The sequence below is a fragment of the Bos grunniens genome, chromosome 25 (assembly GCF_055505025.1).
Source record: "Bos grunniens cultivar Pamir isolate PY7600 chromosome 25, Bosgru_T2T1.0, whole genome shotgun sequence".
Classification (NCBI taxonomy): domain Eukaryota; kingdom Metazoa; phylum Chordata; class Mammalia; order Artiodactyla; family Bovidae; genus Bos; species Bos grunniens.
The window spans coordinates 16,268,382-16,289,132 of record NC_141189.1 but is presented as its reverse complement, the minus strand read 5'-3'; the positions used below and the strand labels follow the sequence as shown (position 1 = coordinate 16,289,132).

Below are 20,751 nucleotides of genomic sequence, written 5' to 3'. Positions count from 1 at the left end.
ATAGGGTGAAGAATTGTGCCATTGAAGCAAGACTGCTGAAAGGGACCAGACGAAGGTGGAGCTGTGAGCACTGGGTGTGCCTGTAATTGTGAAGTTTGCACCCAGCCCACAGACCTCCAGGAAGTCCCGTGAGGTCTTCAGAGTCTGAAGGTGCTAGAGCGGGGCAAGCGACTTGTGTTCTATGAAGATAATATTTCTGCCCTCCCCAGGGTTTGGGCTTTCAGCTCTGATCTCCTGCAGGTCTCTGAGGGGCTGTTTCCAGGCAGACATCCAAGCAGATGGGAGCCTGCTCCTCCCTGCCCCTAAGCCTGAGGCCAAGGAAGCCTCAGATGAGGGATCACTGGCACCTGAACTGCGTCACTTACCGTCCGCATGGCCTGGGGTCAGTTGTGTCATCTCTCTGACTCAGTTTCTTCATCTATAAATAGGGACAATAATACTATTTTTGGGGACTTCCCTGGCGGTCCAGTGGTTAAGAACCTGCCTCGAAATGCAAGGCATTGCGAGTCTGATCCCTGGTCAGGGAGCTAAGATTCCCTCATGCTGTGTGGCACAGCCAATATATACATATATACATATACTATTTTTCAAAGTTCATAGGAAGATTAAATTAGATAGTGTAGGGGGGCGGGGCAGTCCCTTGGTAAGAGCCTAGTAAACAATAACTGATGTGTATGAGCTGCGTTGTGATGTCCCATCTAATCCTCCAAAGCCTGGGCCTTTTCCTCCCATCCACAGCCTTCTCCAGGAACAGGGCTGACAAGTCAGGCAGCCCTTCCCTCCCTGCCACCCGCCCCCTCCCAGGGACTTTCTATCTATCTAGTCAGAGGGGTGTTTATGTACTACTAATTTATCATTGAATGTAATGGTTTCTCAATTTTTATCAAAGTAACGCATATTATAAGCACAGAGTGTTTATCATGGAGGGTAATACTCCTCCCCTTTCCCTGCCAAGTCCTAGTCCTGGAAAGGAACCATTCTTTAATCTCCTTAATTTATTCTAGTCTCAATTCTTCTGGTGGCTCCATATTCCTCAACAACATGTTAATTCTGCTGTTTCTAGAACTATCCTTCCTGCCTGTCATTAATCCACTGGCTTCTAGCTCCAATAGAAAAGTATTTGACCCACTGGCCCTGTCCCACTTCCCAGGTCAGTGCCATCTCTCTTTTTTAGGCCCTCTGGAGAAGGCAATGGCACCCCACTCCAGTACTCTTGCCTGGAAAATCCCATGGACGGAGGAGCCTGGTGGGCTGCAGTCCATGGGGTCACTAAAAGTCGGGCACGACTGAGCGACTTCACTTTCACTTTTCTCTTTCATGCATTGGAGAAGGAAATGGCAACCCACTCCAGTGTTCTTGCCTGGAGAATCCCAGGGACAGAGGAGCCTAGTGGGCTGCCGTCTATGGGGTCGCACAGAGTCGGCCACGACTGAAGCGACTTAGCAGCAGCAGCAGCAACTGTAACTACAGTTGTTTTTGTTGCTGTAAATTTAGTAGCTCATGGTCATTTTTGGTGTCAGCTGTCATGTGTGGTGAGATGATGGTTGGAGAGGACTCTGAGGCCAGACTTCCTAGGGCCAGACCCCGAGACTCAGCCGCTGACAGAGTGCGTGACCCTGGGCAACAAATGTCACCTTCCTGTGCCTCAGGCTACTGAGCTGTGCAAAGGGTTAGCCTTGTCCTAAGGATTCGGTGAGCTAAGCCAGGGGTAGCTGTGCCATCGACCTGTTAAAGAGTACAACTCAACTGAGGACCTAATTGGCTTTATATTAAACAACCCATGAATCCAGCAGCATCTCACCTAGCGGGGAGAAAGGCGCTCTGAGGGGCTGTACAAATCGATGGCTTTTATAGGCCTAAGTTGGGCAGGATGAGGAGGCGATTAGTCAAAGAAAAAAAAGGATTATTTTAGTCAATTATTTCCTTACAGGCAGGGGTCAGGAAAGATAGAAGTCTTATCAAGGAAATTACCTCACTAGTGTTGATCGAGAAGTTCCAGACTGGTTAATTAATTAATTTATTTTTTAAATTTTATTTTATTTTTAAACTTTACAATATTGTATTAGTTTTGCCAAATATCGAAATGAATCCGCCACAGGTATACCTGTGTTCCCCATCCTGAACCCTCCTCCCTCCTCCCTCCCCATACCCTCCCTCTGGGTCGTCCCAGTGCACCAGTCCCAAGCATCCAGTATCGTGCATCGAACCTGGATTGGCGACTCGTTTCATACATGATATTATACATGTTTCAATGCCATTCTCCCAAATCTCCCCACCCTCTCCCTCTCCCACAGAGTCCATAAGACTGATCTATACATCAGTGTCTCTTTTGCTGTCTCGTACACAGGGTTATTGTTACCATCTTTCTAAATTCCATATATATGCGTTAGTATACTGCATTGGTGTTTTTCTTTCTGGCTTACTTCACTCTGTATAATAGGTTCCAGTTTCATCCATCTCATTAGAACTGATTCAAATGTATTCTTTTTTTTTTTTTTTTAAATGTATTCTTTTTAATGGCTGAGTAATACTCCATTGTGTATATGTACCACAGCTTTCTTATCCATTCATCTGCTGATGGGCATCTAGGTTGCTTCCATAAAAATATGGAACGCTTCACAAATTTGCGTGTCATCCTTGCGCAGGAGCCATGCTAATCTCCTCTGTATCGTTCCAATTTTAGTATATGTGCTGCAGAAGCGAGCACCAGACTGGTTAATTTAAACTTTCATGCCTGGGAACAGCTGAAATTATAATCAGGTTAGGTATTAAGTTTTGGTTTGAGCGACTTGGCTCAATACAAATGGACTCCATTTGAGGCCTGTTGCCTCATTTTTAATAGATCATAAGTTCTATGTAAATGTTGGCAATTATAAATCCTTTTTTAGAAAAATATTTATTTATTTGGTCATGCCAGGTCTTACTGCAGCATGTGGGATCTAGTTCCCTGACCAGGGATCGAATCTGGGCCCCCTGCACTGGGGGCATGGAGTATTAGCTGCTGAACCACCAGGGAAGTCCATTTAAAAAAAAATTTTTTTTTTTCTTTTTTCTAATGTCAGTGGCTGGAAACTTTTGTTTATTTATTTTTGGCTGCACCGTGCAATATGCGGGAATCTTGGTTCCCCAACCAGGAATTGAACCCCATGCAGTAGAAGTGCAGTATCCTAACCACTGGACCACGGGAGTCCCCTCTTATATAGCAACTTCTTGACTGTTGCTTCATGGTTTCCCTTTCCTGATCTCTCTTCTGCCTAGTTTCTGATATGCGCACATTTAGTTTTATAATGCTTAAAGTAGTGAATACTTGCATTCTCTTCTTTGCATTGTCTAGAGCTGTACTGTCCAATACAATACCAACTAGCCAAGTGGGACTATTTTAATTTAAATTAATTAAAATTCATTAAGATTTAAAATTCAATGGAAAGAAAGATGTGGCTTTTATACACACACACACACACACACCCCTCCCTACACACAATGGAATACTACTCAGTCAAAACAAGAATAAAATAATGCATTTGCAGTAACATGGATGGACCCCTAGGGATTATCACACAAAGTGAAATAAGTCAGAAAAAGACGAATATCATATGATATCACTTATATGTGGAATCTAAAAAAATGATACAAATGAACTTATTTATAAAACTCACAGTCATAGAAAACAAACTTATGGTTATCAAAGGTGAAAGGGATGGGGAAGGGATAAATTAGGAATTTATTTAGGGATAAATTGGGATTAACAGGTACACATCACTGTATATACAATAGATAAATAACAAAGACCTATTTATAGCACAAGGAAACTATATTCAATATCTTATTATATACTGAAAAGAATCTGGAAAAGAATCTGAAAAAGTATATATTATATAATATACATATTTTTATTCTATACATTATATAATATACATATAGGATAAAAGAATATATATATATATATATATATATATATATATATATATATAGCTTCCTAGGTGGCACTAGCGGTAAAGAACCCATCTTCCAATGCAGAAGATATAAGAGATGTGGGCTCAATCCCTGGGTGGGGAAGATCCTCTGGAGGAGGGCATGGCAACCCACTCAAGTATTCTTGCCTGGAGAACCCCATGGACAGAGGAGCCTGGTGGGCTATAATCCACAGGACTGCAAAGAGTCAGACATGACTGAAGCAATTTAGCATGCATAAGTTGTTGTATGGCAGAAACCAACACAACATTGTAAATCAACTATACTTCAATTAAAATTTTTTAGCTAATTAATTTATTTTGGCTACACTGGGTCTTTGTTGCTTAGAATGGGCTTTCTCTAGTTGTGGCGAACAGGGGCTACTTTCTAGTTGCGGTGTGTGGCTTCTAATTGTGGTGGCTCCTCTTGTCGCAGAGCACAGGCTCTAGGGAGTTCGGGCTTCAGCAGTTGTGGTGCACAGGCTTAGCTGCCCTGCGGCATGTGGGATCCTCCCAGACCAGGGATCGAACATGTGTCTCCTGCATCGGCAGGCAGATTCTTAACCACTGGACCAATGTAAAAACCAATGGGAAAAACCAGTGTAAAAAAAAAATTGTTTTAAAGATTTAAAATTCATCTCCTTGGTTGCAACTAGCCAGCCGCATTTCAAGTTCTCAAAAACAACACATGGCCAATGGCTTCACTGTACTGATTAGCACAGAAGTAGAATATTTCAATTATCTCAGAAATTCAAGATCAGCACAGTCTGATCTAGAGTCTGGATCAGCAATGTCTGGTCCAGAGTTTGAGTCTAAAAATGGAACACTATTCATTTTCTTTCCTTTAAATATTATACCAATATTATTCAGTGCACAGTCTAATAATTTACTAAGATTACCCACTCTTAATTATGCTTCTTTATTTTTTCCTAGAATATCAAATTGCTTTTCCTAGTTGCTTGCTCTGAGTGGCCTATCTGTTCCCCTGCCTCTCCTCATGGCTACACAGCTTCATCCTGGGACTGGTGGTTATTTCTCTTGAAAGTGGAATCCCCTGTTACCTGAACCCTACATCCTTCTTTCATGATTTATCCCTCATTTTTGTTGGAACACATCCTCAAGTCACTTCCTAAGAAAGTGACCTTTCTAAGAAGAAGTTAAACTTTCTAAGTAATCTTACACCCTAATATGTCTTTATTTTATTCTTATACTTGCTTGATACAGAATTCTTGGCTAAAAATAATTTTCTTTAGAATCTAGAGGGTGTGGTCTGATCTTCTTCTACTATCTGAATACTTGATTTTGCTGATGAAAAGTCTTTGCAGATGAAAAGTCTGATGCTAATCCAGGAGTTTTTTTCTCAAAAAAAAAAAAAAAAAAAGGAAAAATTGAATGCTTTCAAGTTGGGAAGCCCTACTCCAGTACCTAAACCCCCAATTAGCTTTATTAGTTCACTGTAAAGTATGAATATACTTAAAATAAATACCAGACAGTCAACAAAAAAGCCCTTAAAATGTGAAAAGAAAGTGCCCAGATTAACCAACCCCGTCATCCATCCTGCCTTCCTCCTTCCTCAGAGAACCCCAGTTCATTCAGATGGCCACTCTTTCTGCATATCAGGGACACTGACACACCCTTTCAGCTCCAGGAAAAAGTCTGATGATCTAAAGAAACCACCACCACTTCTACCCACGATTGGATCAGAAAAGAGAATGTGACCCCATTCTAGCCACTGAGTTGCAAACTTATAAGGTTTGAAAGTTCTTCTTTGCCTAAAACAAAAACAAACAAACAAAACAGGAGAGATGACTTTTCTTTCTTACCATGTGATTAAAACACATCCTACAACTCTGAGAAGAACCAGCCCTAAGATGCTGACAACGTTATGGGTGCAGAGAATGGAGACAAACAGCATAGGATCCTGGAGGCATTATAAAAACCCAATCAATGAATCCTGAGTCTCCTTTGGTCCCCTTCTATGGGCTTCCTATTAGTTGGTAAAGTTGCAGAATACAAAATCAGTACCTAAAAATCAACTGTGTTTACATACACTAGTAACAGACTATCAGAAAGAGGAATTAAGAAAACAATCCAATTTATAATTGCATCAAAAAGAATGAAATACCTAGGAATAGATTTAACCAAGGAGGCAAAAGATCTGTACACTGAAAACTATAAGGCATTCATGAAAGAAACTGAAAAAGACAGAAAAATGACATTATATTTCATGTTCACAGATTAGAAGAATTAATATTGTTAAAATGTCCATACCACCAAAAATAATCTAGATTAAATACAATCCATATCAAAATTCTAGTAGCATTTTTCACAGAAATAGAACAAACAATTCTAAAATTTGCAAGGGATCACAAAAGACCCCAAGAGCCAATGCGGTCTTGAGAAAGAACAAAGCTGGAGGCATTACACCTCCTGACTTCAGCCTATATTACAAAGCTACAATAATCAAAGCAGTATGGCACTGGCATAAAAACAGACACACAAATCAATGAAACAGAATAGAGAGCACAAAAATAAATCCACAAAATATGGTCAATTAATTTACAACAACAAACCTAAGAATATACAATGAAGAAAGGAAAGTTCTTCAATTAATGGTGTTGGGAAAACTGGACAATCACATGTAAAAAAATTAGTCTTTGTTGTTTAGTGACTAAGTCGTGTCTGACTCTTTTATGACCCCATAGACTGTAGCTCACCAGGCTCTTCTTTCCATGGGATTTTTCAGGGAAGGATACTGGAGTGGGTTGCCATTTCCTTCTGCAGAGGATCTTCCCAACCCAGGGATTGAACCTGCATCTCCTGAATTGGCAGGTGGATTCTTTACCACTGAGCCACCAGGGAAGCCTTAACCTGCACCCTTATCTTACATCATACACAAAAAATATCTCAGAATGGATTGAGGCTGGAACTTAAGACCTGAAACCATAAAACTCCTGGAAGATAACATAGGCAATAAGCTCCTTGACATTGGTTACGACAATGACTTTTTGAACTTAATACCAAAAACAAAAGTAAACAAGTGGGACTACATCAAACTAGAAAGTTTCTGCACAGCAAAGAAAACTATCAATAAAATGAAAAAGCAGGGACTTCCCTGCTGGTCCAGTGGTTAAGAATCCACCTTCCAATTCAGAGGACTCTGGTTTGATCCTTGGTCAGGGAACTAAGATCCCACATGTTGATGAGCAACTGAGCCCACACACCCCAATTAAGACCCAATGCAGCCAAACAAACAAAATCCAAGGCTAAGAAAGAGTAAGTAGAGTGACGAACTCCACATTTGACTATGAACTTCCTGGGGCTGACCCCCCAAAGGGACAATTTATATGATGAGTTCTCTTATTCAAGGAGGAAGAAATACAATAGTTCCTCAGAGGAGTCTGGTGTTTTCCTGGCACTCACTTATAAAATTACTTTTCACATGAGAATATCCTTCATGCTGGTTAATGTCAGGGATGACATCAACCAACAACATGTCAGTCATGAGTAAGGTCTAGGCCTTGAAGGCAAACATTCTAGCCTGATTCCCTGACCTTAACTGTGTGAAATTGGGCACATTTCTTTTCTTTTTTCTTTTTATGGCTGTGCCACGCAGCTTGCAGGATTAGTTCCCCAACCAAAGATGGAACCCTGGCTCCCCCGAAGTTAAAGCACTGGGTCCTAACCACTGGGCCACCAGGCGATTCCCTTGGGCACATTTCTGAGTCTGTTTTCTAGACCTTTGAAATGAGAATAAAGAATCTACCTCACAATGTTATTTAATTTGTTCATTTATTTCATAAATATTTGTTGAACGCTACAGTAAATTCCCCGGTGACTCAGCAGCAAAGAATCTGCCTACAATGCAGATGATGCAGAAGATGCGGGGTTTTTCCCTGGGTGGGGAAGATCCCCTGGAGGAGGGCATGGCAACCCACTCCAGTATTCTTGCCTGGAGAATCCCATGGATAGAGAAGTCTGGAGGGCTACAGTCCATGGGGTCGCAGAGTCGGACACAACTGAAGCCACTGAGCATGAAAGCAACCATGAGTTAGGCATAGTTTGTAATCATGAACCAAAGAAAGTGCCAGTCTCCTGTCCTCCTGGAGGTGACTGTCTCCCAAGGGGAGACAGAGTCTAGACAAATCTACAGTGTTTGCTATTATGGAGAACAAAGTCAAATCAAAGATCCTATCAGCAGATCATGCCTGATGTGTTCTGGGAACCCCAAGGAAGCCAGCATGTCTGAAGCAGAGTGCATGCCAGGGAGAGGGTGGGAGGGGAGGTAGGAGAGAAAATAGGGCCAGATCCTGAGGGCAAGAGTTCCTGCACTGGGTCAGGTGAGAGATGAGGGAGTCCGAACCAGGATGACGGGCAATATGGAGGGCAGTTTTCAACTGTTGCTTATTTTCTGAGGTAGAACCAGTGGAATTTCTTAGCCTATTAGCTTTGGTGGGGGTAGGGGGGTGTTGTGAGAGAGAGGATCTGACAACACCAAGATTTCTGTCACAACTAACTGTAAGAACCAAATTGTGGTTTTCAGATACGGGAAGGCTGGGGATGGAGCAGGTTTGGGGGAGAAGATAAAGAATTCATCTGGGAACATGCTAAATTCGATACGCTTCTTAGACACCCAAGTGGAGGTTCCAAGTAAGCAATTCTCTATGAGCTCCTACCAGTTCCCAGAAGACACCCACACTGAAGGTGTGAATTTGGGGGTCATCAGACCATGGGGTTGCTAAGAGTCGGACATGACTGAGCAGCTTCACTCTCACTTTTCACTTTTCATTTTCATGCATTGGAGAAGGAAATGACAACCCACTCCAGTGTTCTTACTTGGAGAATCCCAGAGATGGGGGAGCCTGGTGGGCTGCCATCTATGGGGTAGCTAAGTCGGACTAAAGCGACTTAGCAGCAGCAGCAGCAGCAGCAGAATATGGTTGGTATTTAAAGCCATGTCCAGATGAGCTCAGCTCAAGAGTGAGTGTGGATGAAGAGATGAGGACATATGAGATGGGTATTACTCCAGTGAAGAATGGGCCACAGTGGCTCAGAGAGGTTAAGTGACTTACCTGAGGTCACACAGCTGGTATGGGGTAGAATCTGCATTGACAACTAGGTCCTGGTACTGCATTCACAAGGGTCTTAGATCTTTAGTACTGCTTTAGAGTTGTCCTTGCAGGCTTCTCTTTATCCAATTTGACCTGGGGCTATCATTAAGTGTTTAAAGGGTTTGTGTGTATGCGTGCTAAGTTGTTTCAGTTGTGTCTGACTGTGCAACCCTATGGATTGTATGTATATTTGATTTACAATGTTATGTTAGTTTCAGGTATACAGCAAAGTGATTCAGGTGTGTATATATATTCGTGCAAGCTAAATCGCTTCAGTCGTGTCCAACTCTTTGCGACCCTATGGACTGTAGCCCACCAGGCTCCTCTGTCCATGGGGATTCTCCAGGCAAGAATACTAGAGTGGGTTGCCATGTCTTCCTCCCAGGGATCTTCCCAATCCAGGGATCAAACCTGTGTATCTTAAATCCACCTGTATTGGCAGGCAGGTTCTTTACCATAAGCACCACCTGGGAAACCCTTAGAGGATTTAACTGGTGTTTAACTGGTGGGCTCTAAAGCCCTTGATGTTTCCAGCTGAGCTTTGAGAAAAGCCAGAGAATCAGGAGTCCAAATTCGGGCCTGGAGGTCTGATGGGATTCCCACACACCAAGACAGTGAAGATCTGTGTGCTTCGCAAAGCCAGAGGTCGTAGGAATTGAAATACTAGATTTTGGAAGTTAGAGGACCTGGCTGACCAGGTATTGGCCATTAAGGCATGTTTTTGGATCCATTCCAGCCCCAGAATAATTAATGAAGTACTCAGTACACCCGTGCGGCTTTCCTCCAGTCTGGAAAATGTCACCAACGGGTGTCACCAACTGCTTGCCCTCATCCCAGCTCTAAATTGAAGAGAATGGTAAAATGATAAATGACAAATGGTAAGATGGTAAATGATAAAACAAAGATAATGCTTGTCTCTCCAGGAATGCTATAAGGTTAAACAAGAAAATGTCAATGAAATCACCCAGCTTAGGTCAAGCCCTGGCACAGAGTTGAATTTCTTCTCCTGCCTCGGCCATTAAGAATCTCAGCAGAGATCCCTCACAAGCCATAAGACTTCCAGGGGTCCCCTCTTGCCTTTGCCCCAGGCACTTGTTCAGTTGGACACATCCCACCTAGGAAGTGGTCTTCAGAGTTCCATAGACCCTGGGGTTCAGAAGTGGTGCTTTGGGGCTTGTCACCCTAGCCTGATTAGTCATCTGCCTTCCACCCCGCAGACCCTTCTCTGCCCTGCTCTCTACCCTGGAGGCTCCTTTGCTCTCTGGCTCCCACTTGGGTTCAGCTAAAGGTAGGACAGGCTGGAGATCAGAGGGAAAGAAAAGAGAGGACATTTCTGCCCCGCTCTAGTCACACTTCTGACTTTATCTCTCTGCTCATGTCTATACGATCTGTGAGGTGACCTCCTGTGATATTGTGATTCAAAATAAGAAATATATATTTGACCTTTGTCTCATTTCTGGCACACAACTCCCCCATACCACACACACACACTGGAATTGATGATCAGAATTATACCCCCTCCTAAGTGTTTCTAGCTTTCACGGGGTTCAGCAACACTATTTCTTCCCTTAAATCTTGGAATTAGTAACATTTTCCCTTTATTGTTAGCCTCTGGGGGCTTCAACATTCTTTGTAGGTTCCTTTAATATCATACCTATAACTCTACCAGGAGTCCCTATATTAAAGCCTCTGGAATTGTGCTGTCCCATACAATAATCACTGCAATTTAACTTACAATAATTAAAATTAAATACAATTTGGGACTTCCCTGGTGGTCCAGTGGTTAAGAATCTGCCTTGCAAGGAAAGGACACTGATTCGATCCCTAGTGGGGGAACTAAAATCCCACATGCCTTTGAGCAACTAAGCCTCAGAGCCACAGCTAGAGAGTCCTCACTACACAACAAAAGATCCCTCATGAAGCAAGGAAGATCCTGTGTGGCACAACTAAGACCTGATACAGCCAAATAAAATAAATTAATTAATTAAAAAAAAAAAGCCACTGGCCCAAGCCATCCTTCCATTACCCGCCATGGAGTCATTCTGGCTACTCCTTCAGGAAACTCCAGAAGGCCCCACATTCCTGCTACTGATGGGTTTACACCCATACAACAACTGGAGAATGGAATGGAAACCCACTCCAGTACTCTTGTCTGGCAAATCCCATGGACAGAGGAGCCTAGTAGGCTTCAGTCCATGGGGTCGCTAAGAGTCGGACACGACTGAGTGACTTCATTTTCACTTTTCACTTTCATGCATTGGAGAAGGAAATGGCAACCCACTCCAGTGTTCTTGCCTGGAGAATCCCAGGGACGGGGGGAGCCTGGTGGGCTGCCATCTATGGGGTCGCACAGAGTCGGACACGACTGAAGCGACTTAGCAGCAGCAGCAGCAGGCATTAAACAAAGTCAAGGACCTTTAGTTCCCTTTCTTATCAAGGGCTACAGATAATACTTGGATCTATTTTGCAGATACTTTCTATTTGCAGAAATCCCCTCCAGGTGGAAGAAGTTCACTATATATTGCCCACAAGCACATAGAACCCAGACAGGTTAGAGCCAGAAGGTTGATGATGCTGACTTCCGTTACCTCACTGCAAACCAATCAGAAGAATAACCACATGCTGATCATGGGCCCCGCAACCCTCTCTTCAACATGTAGCTGCTTCCTCTTTCCCCTATACAATCTCCAAGCAAAAACTTGGGAAATGGGAAGTTGGTTTTTTTGGATATGAGTTCACCTTCTCCCTAGGATTGCCAGCTTCCTCAATAAAGGTGTCTTTCCTTATGTAGCACTTGTCTCGTACTGGACTCTTGAGCAATGAGCAGCCAAAACTGAGTTCAGTAACAAGCCCACAGCCATGACACTCAAGGACTGGCTCCTTCCACCACCCTGTTTCCCCATGCCTGCCTCTAGCCCACACGGCATGGGTGCTCATGAACACAGAGAATGGGGGCTTTCTGCTGACCTCTGTGGAGAACTCTGGGGACATTTGTAGAAGACCAAAAGCTGCCCTCTACTGTCTCAACAGCCACTGACCTGGGGACACAAGGTGGGGCTGGGCTGGGGTGCCACACAGTGTAACCAGAGAGCCTGCCTGGGCTCTGATCAGAATGCAGTAACAGGGGCTGGATATACCTACTTTTAAATTTAAAAAAATTTTAATTTTTTTAAATATTTATTTATTTGGCTGCATCGAGTCAAAGTGGACAAGGATGGGATCTTTCATTGCAGCATCCAGGCTTCTCTAGTTGAGGCACTTGGGATCTAGCGTGTTCAGGTTCAGTAGTTGTAATGCGTGGACTTGGTTGTCTCTCTGCATGTGGGATCTTAGTTTCCCAACCAGGGATCGGACCCGCATCTCTTATGTCTCCTGCATTGCAGGCGGATTCTTTATCCACTGAACCATCTGGGAAGCCCTCCAGTCCTGTCTAAGGAATTGTAAAAACAAGTTTTGAAAGCATCAAACTGTTTTCAAGGCACTATGAACCCCCCACTTCCAAACTTCTTGGCCAAGTAATAAAACTGGTTTTTAATTAATTATTTTTGGTTGCAGTTGGTGTTTGTCGCTGCGTGTGGGCTTTCTCAAGCTGTGGTGCATGGGCTCAGCTGTCCCCCAGGCCTGTGGAATCTTCTCTGACCAGGAATCAAACCTGTGTCCTCTACATTGACAGGCAGATTCCCGGGACCACTAGGGAAGTCCCAACATAACTGTTTTTGAGAACAAAGTTCAAAATATTTAAAGGAAGAGGTTGCCACCTATGTTTGAGTGAGGAGGTCAGCAAATCCTCTCCCCAAAGGTAATTATAAATCTGGGTAAAACAGACAAAACAGTCACTTTGGAGCTCTGAAACTGACCAAACACATGCCCCAATCTAAGAAGGAATTGACTTGAAAACTGCTCAACTTTGAGTTAGAACTGGGGGAGGCTGTTCCTGTGTTCTTGCTTGAGGCTGCTTCATCTCATCTCATCCCAGCTGCCAAGGTGGGACAGTGTTGAGGACCAGCAGATTCACTGATGAAGGGGGCTCATTGGATTTAGAGATGCAGACAGTGCCCACACCAAGCAATGTTGCTGGTAGAAGTAGCCAAATTGGGGATGTGCAAGTGAGAAGAGCTGATGCTTTTACTAGCCTGATGCTGTGGTTGAGATTGAGGCACACATACTCCTAGCTGAGGCTGTGTGCATTTGCAGCGGAGGGCAGGGGGGCCCACTCCATCCTTCCACGCTTGGCTAACCCTGGGGCCACATGCGCAGAGAAGCTTCAAAAGGGCTCAGAGGAAAGTAAATCTGGGGCCAACTTGAAAACAGCTTGAACTTTGTACTCTCCTACCCACACACAGATTTGTTGGCAGAGAACAGAATTCGCACTGATGCGAGGTAACTGAGTACAGCCTCCATTCAATAAGTGGCTGACCATTAAGTGACACTGACACAGAGGTCTTCCTAGGAACCCAAGCTTAAAAATAAAAACATCAATTGGTTAAAAAACAAAACACAAAAAAACAGGGTAGAGACCATGGCCACACGCCATGAAGGAGGCAGATTTCACAGATACTGCCTACCAGGCTAATTATTAAACAAACAAACAAACCAACAAACCAACAACAACCTTTAGGGGGCATCAGTCCAAACTCAGTGGGAAAAAAAATGTAATAGACCAAGACTTTGAAGTACCTATTATAAATATGTTCAAAGAACTAACAAAGAAAAGTGTGACAACAAAACAAAGACTTAAAGCATGCCAATGAATCAAAAATAGATCTTGAGAAGGGGGAGAAATCATGGATTTTTTTCAAAGGAAAGAAGTTCTGATACCTTCTACGACATGGATGAACCTTCAAAACAGTATGCTAAGTGGAATAAGTCGGACACAAAAGGGCAAATTCAGAGAAACAGCAAAAATGGAGACTACCAGGGATTGGAGGGAGAGAGGAATGGGGAGTTTTTTGTTTAGTTAGGGTACAGAGTGTCTGTTAGGATGGTAAAAAATTTCTGAAGGACTTCCCTGGCAGTTCCGTGGTTAGGAATCTGCCTGCCAACATGGGAGACAAAGGTGTGATCCCTGGTCTGGGAAGATTCCACTTGTCGTGGAGCAACGAAGCCCAGAAGCCACAACTACCAAGACTTGAGCGCCCTAGAGTTCATGCTCTGAAACAAGAGAAGCCACCACAATGAGAAGTTCGAGCACCGCAACTAGAGAAAGCCCACACATACAGCAACGAAGACTCAGCACAGCCAAAAATAAATACAGAATTTTTAAAAATTAAAAAAAAATAAAATAGGCCATAAATTGGGTCAGTTCACTCATCAAAAATCTTGGCTAGACTTCAGGATCACACAGGCCTGGGTTCTATCACTCTCTCATTTTCAGATTCTTCAATATGGGGCAGGTCAGTTTTCCTCACCTCTCTGAGCCTCATTTTTCTCATCAGCAAGATGGGGAAAATATGTAGCTAACTAGTAGGTTGTTGGGAAGATGAAATATAATACTCCTAACTTATTTAGATACTTAAGAAATGTCAGAAATTCCCCGGTGGTCCAGCAGTTGGGACCCTGTGCTAGCACTGCTGAGGGCCTGGGTTCGATCCCTGATCTGGGAACTAAGATCCCACAAGCATGACCAAAAAAGAAAAGGAAAAGAAAACAGAGATGTCAAATGACTTCCTCTTCTCTTATCAAATAGAGATGGGTTTAGAGTAGGAAGTCTGAGTCAGATAAGAGGCCTTTAGGTCAGAGGGCAAAAGCCCCATCGTGTCCAAGTGACCATGGAGAGCTTGAAATAGAGAAAGGTGTCCAAAACAGGGAGCCACAGGGCCGGATGCCACAGAGTTGAGTGGGGCAGAGACATGCAGGGTAGTGGGTGGAGAACAGGAAAGTGAGAGCAAGGACGATAGCATCAGAACAGGAAGACCAGATGCTGCCCAAGCAAATCTCAGTCAGCATCAGCATCTGCAGCTAGATTTTACACACTGGTCACATGCAGGGTTTACACAGAGAAAGTGTTAGTTGCTCAGTGGTGTCCAATTCTTTGCAACCCCATGGACTGCAACCCACCAGGCTCCTCTGCACATGGGATTAACCTGGTAAGGATACTGGAGTGGGTTGCCATTTCCTCCTCCAGTGGATCTTCCCAACCCAGGGATGGAACCCGGGTCTCCTACACTGCAGGCACTACACCATCTGAGCCCCCAGGGCAGCTGTGGCTTACACAAGGAGGTGGGCCTTACCTACAGGGTAGGCTGGGCCAGACAAGCCTCCTGGAGAATGGGGTCGTGTCGGCCCCCAGCCAGCCAACTGGAGATGTGAGCTGGGATGTTCCCCCTGAAGGAGGTTGGTGGTGGTCTGGGAAGTGGTGAACCTACCACAGTGAAAGTGTATCACTGAACTTGGGGAATAGTCAAAAAGGACCAGGAGCAGCCCAGCCTCTGTGGGGAGTTCAGAAATGGCTACTGACTTTGTCCTTTATCCACCCTCGAATCATGCGCAAAACGTACATGCTCCGACTCCATCAACTGCAGCCCACCAGGCCCCTCTGTCCATGGGATTTTCCTGGCCAGAATACTGGAGTGGGTTGCCATTTCCTCCCCCAGGGATCTTCCCAAAACAGGGATCAAATCTGTGTCTCTGTGTCTCCTGCATTGACAGGCAAATTCTTTACCACTGAGCCACCTGGGAAGCCCTCCATGTGTAAAACATCTGCTACTAAATCCACTCTTGAGGGAATTCCCTGGCAGTTCAGGGGTTAGGACTTTGCACTTTCATTGCTGAGGACACAAGTTCAATCCTGGTCAGGGAACTAAGATCCCGAAAGCTTCTGGGTATGGCCAAGAACAAACCAACCCACACTTGAAAGGAATTCCTCTTGGGTCTCAGCATCAGGAAGAGATGGGCATCTCCAGGGCTCTAGCTTGGTTCTGGCTGGAAGCAGAGTGGAAGGCAGGCTGCCAGGTTCGGACCTCCCCACTGCCTAGGAGCCTGGGGTTCAGTGACTGTGCAATGAGGCGTCAAGCCAGCCAGGCGGGTCTAGAATGGAGGGCACGTGTGTCAAAGGTATGAATATACCAAACCTCCTCAGGCTTTGTGGATTCTGACTCTTCATTAATCTTAACCCCTTTTGGGGCTCCTTCCCAGACCTCATCTCCCTCAGGACCCCACCAGAGGCCCAGGGCAAAGTGTGATACCCTGGAGTATCCAGACTCCCCTCCCCGAATCCTGCTACTCTTCCAGAAAACAGCCTGCCAAAGGCAAGAGGCTGCATTTCAGAGGGGCAAGTGTCCGATGCAGTAATGACACCTGCAACTTTGACCTTGAACTCTCCTGTAAATCTGCCCCTGGCTCAATGATACCTCAGGATTTAGAATGAAACTAACGACCCCTCAGCCCTGCCTCCTTGGAAGATGCTTGGCCTTCCCAGGTGGCCCAGTGATAAAGAACCTGGCAAGCTGTAGTCCACGGGGTCACTAAGAGCCAGACAGGACTGAGCAACTGAACAAAGCCCTGCTTGTACTCTAATCTTGTCAGAGACCTCACCTGTGAACCACATGTTATAAATCCATCATTAAATTCTCCCAGGTTGGGGCACAGAGTTTTTAGAGGCAGAATCCCAGTGTGTCCCCCTTCGTCTGGCAAAGTAATAAAGCTCTCCTTTTCTATTCCACCCAAAACTCTGTCTCTGAGATTTGATTTAGCACTGGGGTAGAGAGGCTGAACTTTTGGTAATGGAGCCTGGAGCCTGGAGCTGAGGGAGGCAGCGGGGAAGAGACATGTGGAGCTGGAAGGGCTGGTTCAGGCCAGGCCATAGGAAACCCATCAGCTTCAAGTTTTCAAACTTGATCTTGAGGGCAATGGGGAGCCTTGAAAAAGTTTCAGTGAGGGGCTTCCCTGGTGGCTCAGTGGTAAAGAATCCACCTGCCAATGCTGGAGATGCAGGTTCAATCCTTGGGCTGGGAAGATCCTTCATGCTGCGGAGCAATTAAGCCCGTGCGCCACAACCACTGAACCTGTGCCCTCAAGCCTGTGCACCCCAACTACTGAAGCCTGACTGTCCAAGAGCCTGTGCTCCACACCAACAGAAGCCACAGCAATGAGAAGCCTTCGCACCTCAACTAGAGAGCAGCATCCTGCTCACAACTAGAGAAACGCCTGCACAGCAATGAAGACCCAGCATAGCCATAGATAGATAAAAACCAATTCCATTTATATAACATAAAAAAGATGTAAATACTTAAAAGTTTCAGTGAAAGGCAAGGTTCTTCACTTCTGACTTCCTATTCCAAACCCATAACCCAATGGGGATGAATCATAGGGGAAATTTCAGACAAGTCCAAATTTTAGGAATTTGACCAAAAACCACACCAGCACTCCTCAAATTGGTCAAGGTCAGTGAAAACAAGTCGGAGGAGCAGTCAGAACAGAGAAAGCTAAGGAGACAGGACAGCTAAATGTACCGCGGTGTTCCAGACAGGATTCTGAAACAGAAGAGGGATGTTACGGAAAGTTAGTAAAACATAAATAAAAGTTTAATCCATCCACACAATGGAATGTTACCCAACAATAAAGGTACTATTATACGTTACATAGATGAATCTTAGAAACATGCCAAGTACAAGAAGCACACACAGAAAACACATTAGACCACATACGGGATGATTTCATTTGTGTGAAATGCCCAGAACAGGCAAATCTCGAGACAGGAAGTAGGTTAGAGGCTGGCAGGGGCTGGAGGGTGAGTGGGGATGGGGAGAAATGGGGGAGGAACTACTGCCGAGTGGGGTTTCTTTTAGACAAAATTCTAAAATGAGGTTGTAACAATGCTTTCGCAACCCTGTGAATGTACTAAACACAATGGTGCTTTAAGTGGGTGGATTCTATTGCAGTAAAGCTATTTAAAAATAGTAATGTCGAAAACAAAAAGTAAAAAAATAAAAATAGTAATAACATTGGTTCATAGGTTAACAAATGTTCCACTGAAAGATGTTAACAATAGGGGAAACTGGACGTATGCTCTGTGATATTTTTGTAAATCTACAAAACAACTGTAAGATACAAAAAGCTTATTTATATAAAAATTATATAGTGATTTCCCTGGCACTTCAGTGGTTAAGAATCTGTCTGCTAATGCAGGAGACAATGCAGGTTTGATTCCTAGTTTGGGAAGATTCCATATGCTTTAGGGCAATGGAGACCCGTGCCATAACTGTTGAGCCTGTGCTCTGGAGCTCACAAAACACAACCCCTGAAGCCTGAGTGCCCTGGAGCCTGTGCTCTGCAAAAAGAGAAGCCTGTGCACCATAACAAAGAGTAGCCCCCACCCACTGAAACCAGAGAAAGCCCAAACACGACAACGAAGAGCCAGTGCAGCCAAAAATAAATAAAATTAAAACAGGGAAAAGACTCTGTACCTCCGTGAACGTGAGTTCGATCCCTGGTCAGGGAACTAAGGTCCCACATGCTGTGGGGTGTGGCAAAAAATATTATATACTCACATGTAAAAATTATATATATATATACACACACATATATATACACAGTTTGTTTGGTTTAAGGCAAGGGAGTTAAGTGTTGATAGGGGCTTGAAATAGGGACATGGCCAATGAAGAACTGAGTGAGGTTTAAGATGGGGAGAGGCATTCAGCTGGATGGAGTGCTAGTTTCCTATTGAGGCTGTTAACACAAGACCTCAAACTTATCACAGCACAATTTTATTAGTTCTAGCAGTGGTCAAAAGTCCCAAATGGTTTCACTGGGCCAAAACCCATGGTGGAGCTGCGTTTCTTTGTTTCAGCCTCTACAGGTACCTGCATTCCTTGGTATCTGGCCCCATCTTCCAACTGCAAAGCCAGCAGCAGGTGTAATATCTTCACCTCCTGCTCACTTGGACCCTCCTCAGTCCCGTTCACTTAATAGGATCCATGTGAACATACTGGGCCCACGTCACTAATCCAGGACACATCATTAACGTGATTGTGTCTGCAAGCTCCCTTTTGCCAGAGAGCCATACATTTACAACTTCTGAGGCTTAGGATGTGGCCATTTTGGGGGGCCATTAATCTGCCCACACCTGTTGTCCTCAGGGATGTAAACACAGAAGGGATGTGTCCTCAGCTTTGGATGGAGCCTGGGATGCCTGCAGGATATCTGGGGAACTTCCCCTTGGCTTCCATCTATTCACCAAACACTACACACCTCCCATGAGTCAGTTACCGGAGATATAAATGTGAATACTGTATTTCATTGGTTCTAAAACATCTGTTTTTTCACTTTGGAACATATCTGCAATCAGGATGCAGCTTTGAATCAATGACATCTTACAACCGCAACAGGCAGGGTTTTCTTTCTAACACATGAAGACATCTTACAACTGAAGGTATCTTGAAATCAGTGAAATCCAGGTCTGGATGGAGCCCTAGTGTGGGCCCCACTGCTATAGACATTAATTATAGAAGGTAGCTGCCTCACCAGAGAATCAAGTATCCCCACCCAGCCCCTCCATCCTTTCCTGGTTCTGGGCCTGCCTCCTTCCACCCCAGGATGCCCACTGCCCCATGGCTCTGCTGCTCGACTCTTGGCTAACCGAGGCCACCAGAACTTCGGCCACACCCATGTTCAACTCTAACACATGAACTGGTCCGTGAACCGGCCCCTCTCCCGAGGTGTAACCTCGAGCTGGGCCTGTGGTTTTCCACTTGGATGCACATGGGAAACACCTGGGAGTTTTTCAAAGACCCAGGCTATCCCTAGACCCAATCATTCATAATGTCTGAGGAGTGAGATTACAGTTTCCCATAGACTCCATCAGAGAGCCAGGTGGAGGACTAACTGGTGTGAGTGAGGAGAGGCATGAGGCAGCACCGGGGGTAGGTGGAAAGTGTTAGGTCCAGACTACACAATGACACCTATCAGTCTTCCTCCCAATCCTCCCCAGGCGCACTCTGAATGGAGAGGACCAGCCCAGTTCTCGCAGTTTCCTAAAGGAGCTAAACTGAGTCAAATGTATTATAGGAGCCCAGGAAATGTAAGCTGCACAGACTCCAAGGCCATTCAGAAAAGGCCTGGTGCAAAGAAAGGCCTTCAAAGGGAGTCCTCTGGGTCGGGGACAGTCCTCTGATTCACTGTGTAACCTCTGCGAGACACGGCCCATCTCTGGGCCTGTGCAGACTGGCCCAGGTGGCCTTGAAAGTCCTTTAGGTGCCAACAATGAGTTTAGACTTTACCTCAGAGACCATTTCTATCTGCTTCTAAGAAACCTGAGACAGTGGGGAGCAAGCCAGTGAGCATCAGCCTTTGTGCTCACTCCCAACAGATGTCCCCGCCCATCCAAGCCTCAAGATTCCACTTCTGGGGCTCTATCCTATATTGGTTACAAGGCAGAACATCTTTGGTCCTAGGAGCCAAAGACCTAAGAACAGCAAAACAGGAACCCCCAGGGGATTCTGGAGAACAGCATGTGAGTGGAGAGATTTTTCAGTTGAGAACAAAGTCGGGATTGGGAGGCCACAGGACACCTGACAGGCCCGGCTCTGCCCCAAGGAGTGGGAAACAAAGGTGAGTTGGTTCGAGGGACCAGAGAGAAACTCGCAAGGAGGAAATTCATGAGAGGAAACACTAAGGGCAAGAACAAGTCCAAAGGGACCCGGAAGAGGTTCCCAGCTCCAGCTTCTGGCCATCAGCACAGCCAAGGCCCCTAA

The 20,751-nt window shown here is 44.8% G+C and overlaps 1 non-coding gene across 1 annotated transcript; it reads right to left on the bottom strand.

Annotated features, from left to right (window-relative positions):
• Positions 1-2,600: 2,600 nt before the first annotated feature.
• On the bottom strand, positions 2,601-2,707 carry LOC147345146 (U6 spliceosomal RNA). The gene has a single exon (XR_015155105.1). It is a non-coding gene; the product is annotated as a U6 spliceosomal RNA (small nuclear RNA).
• Between the last annotated feature and the right edge of the window lie 18,044 nt (positions 2,708-20,751).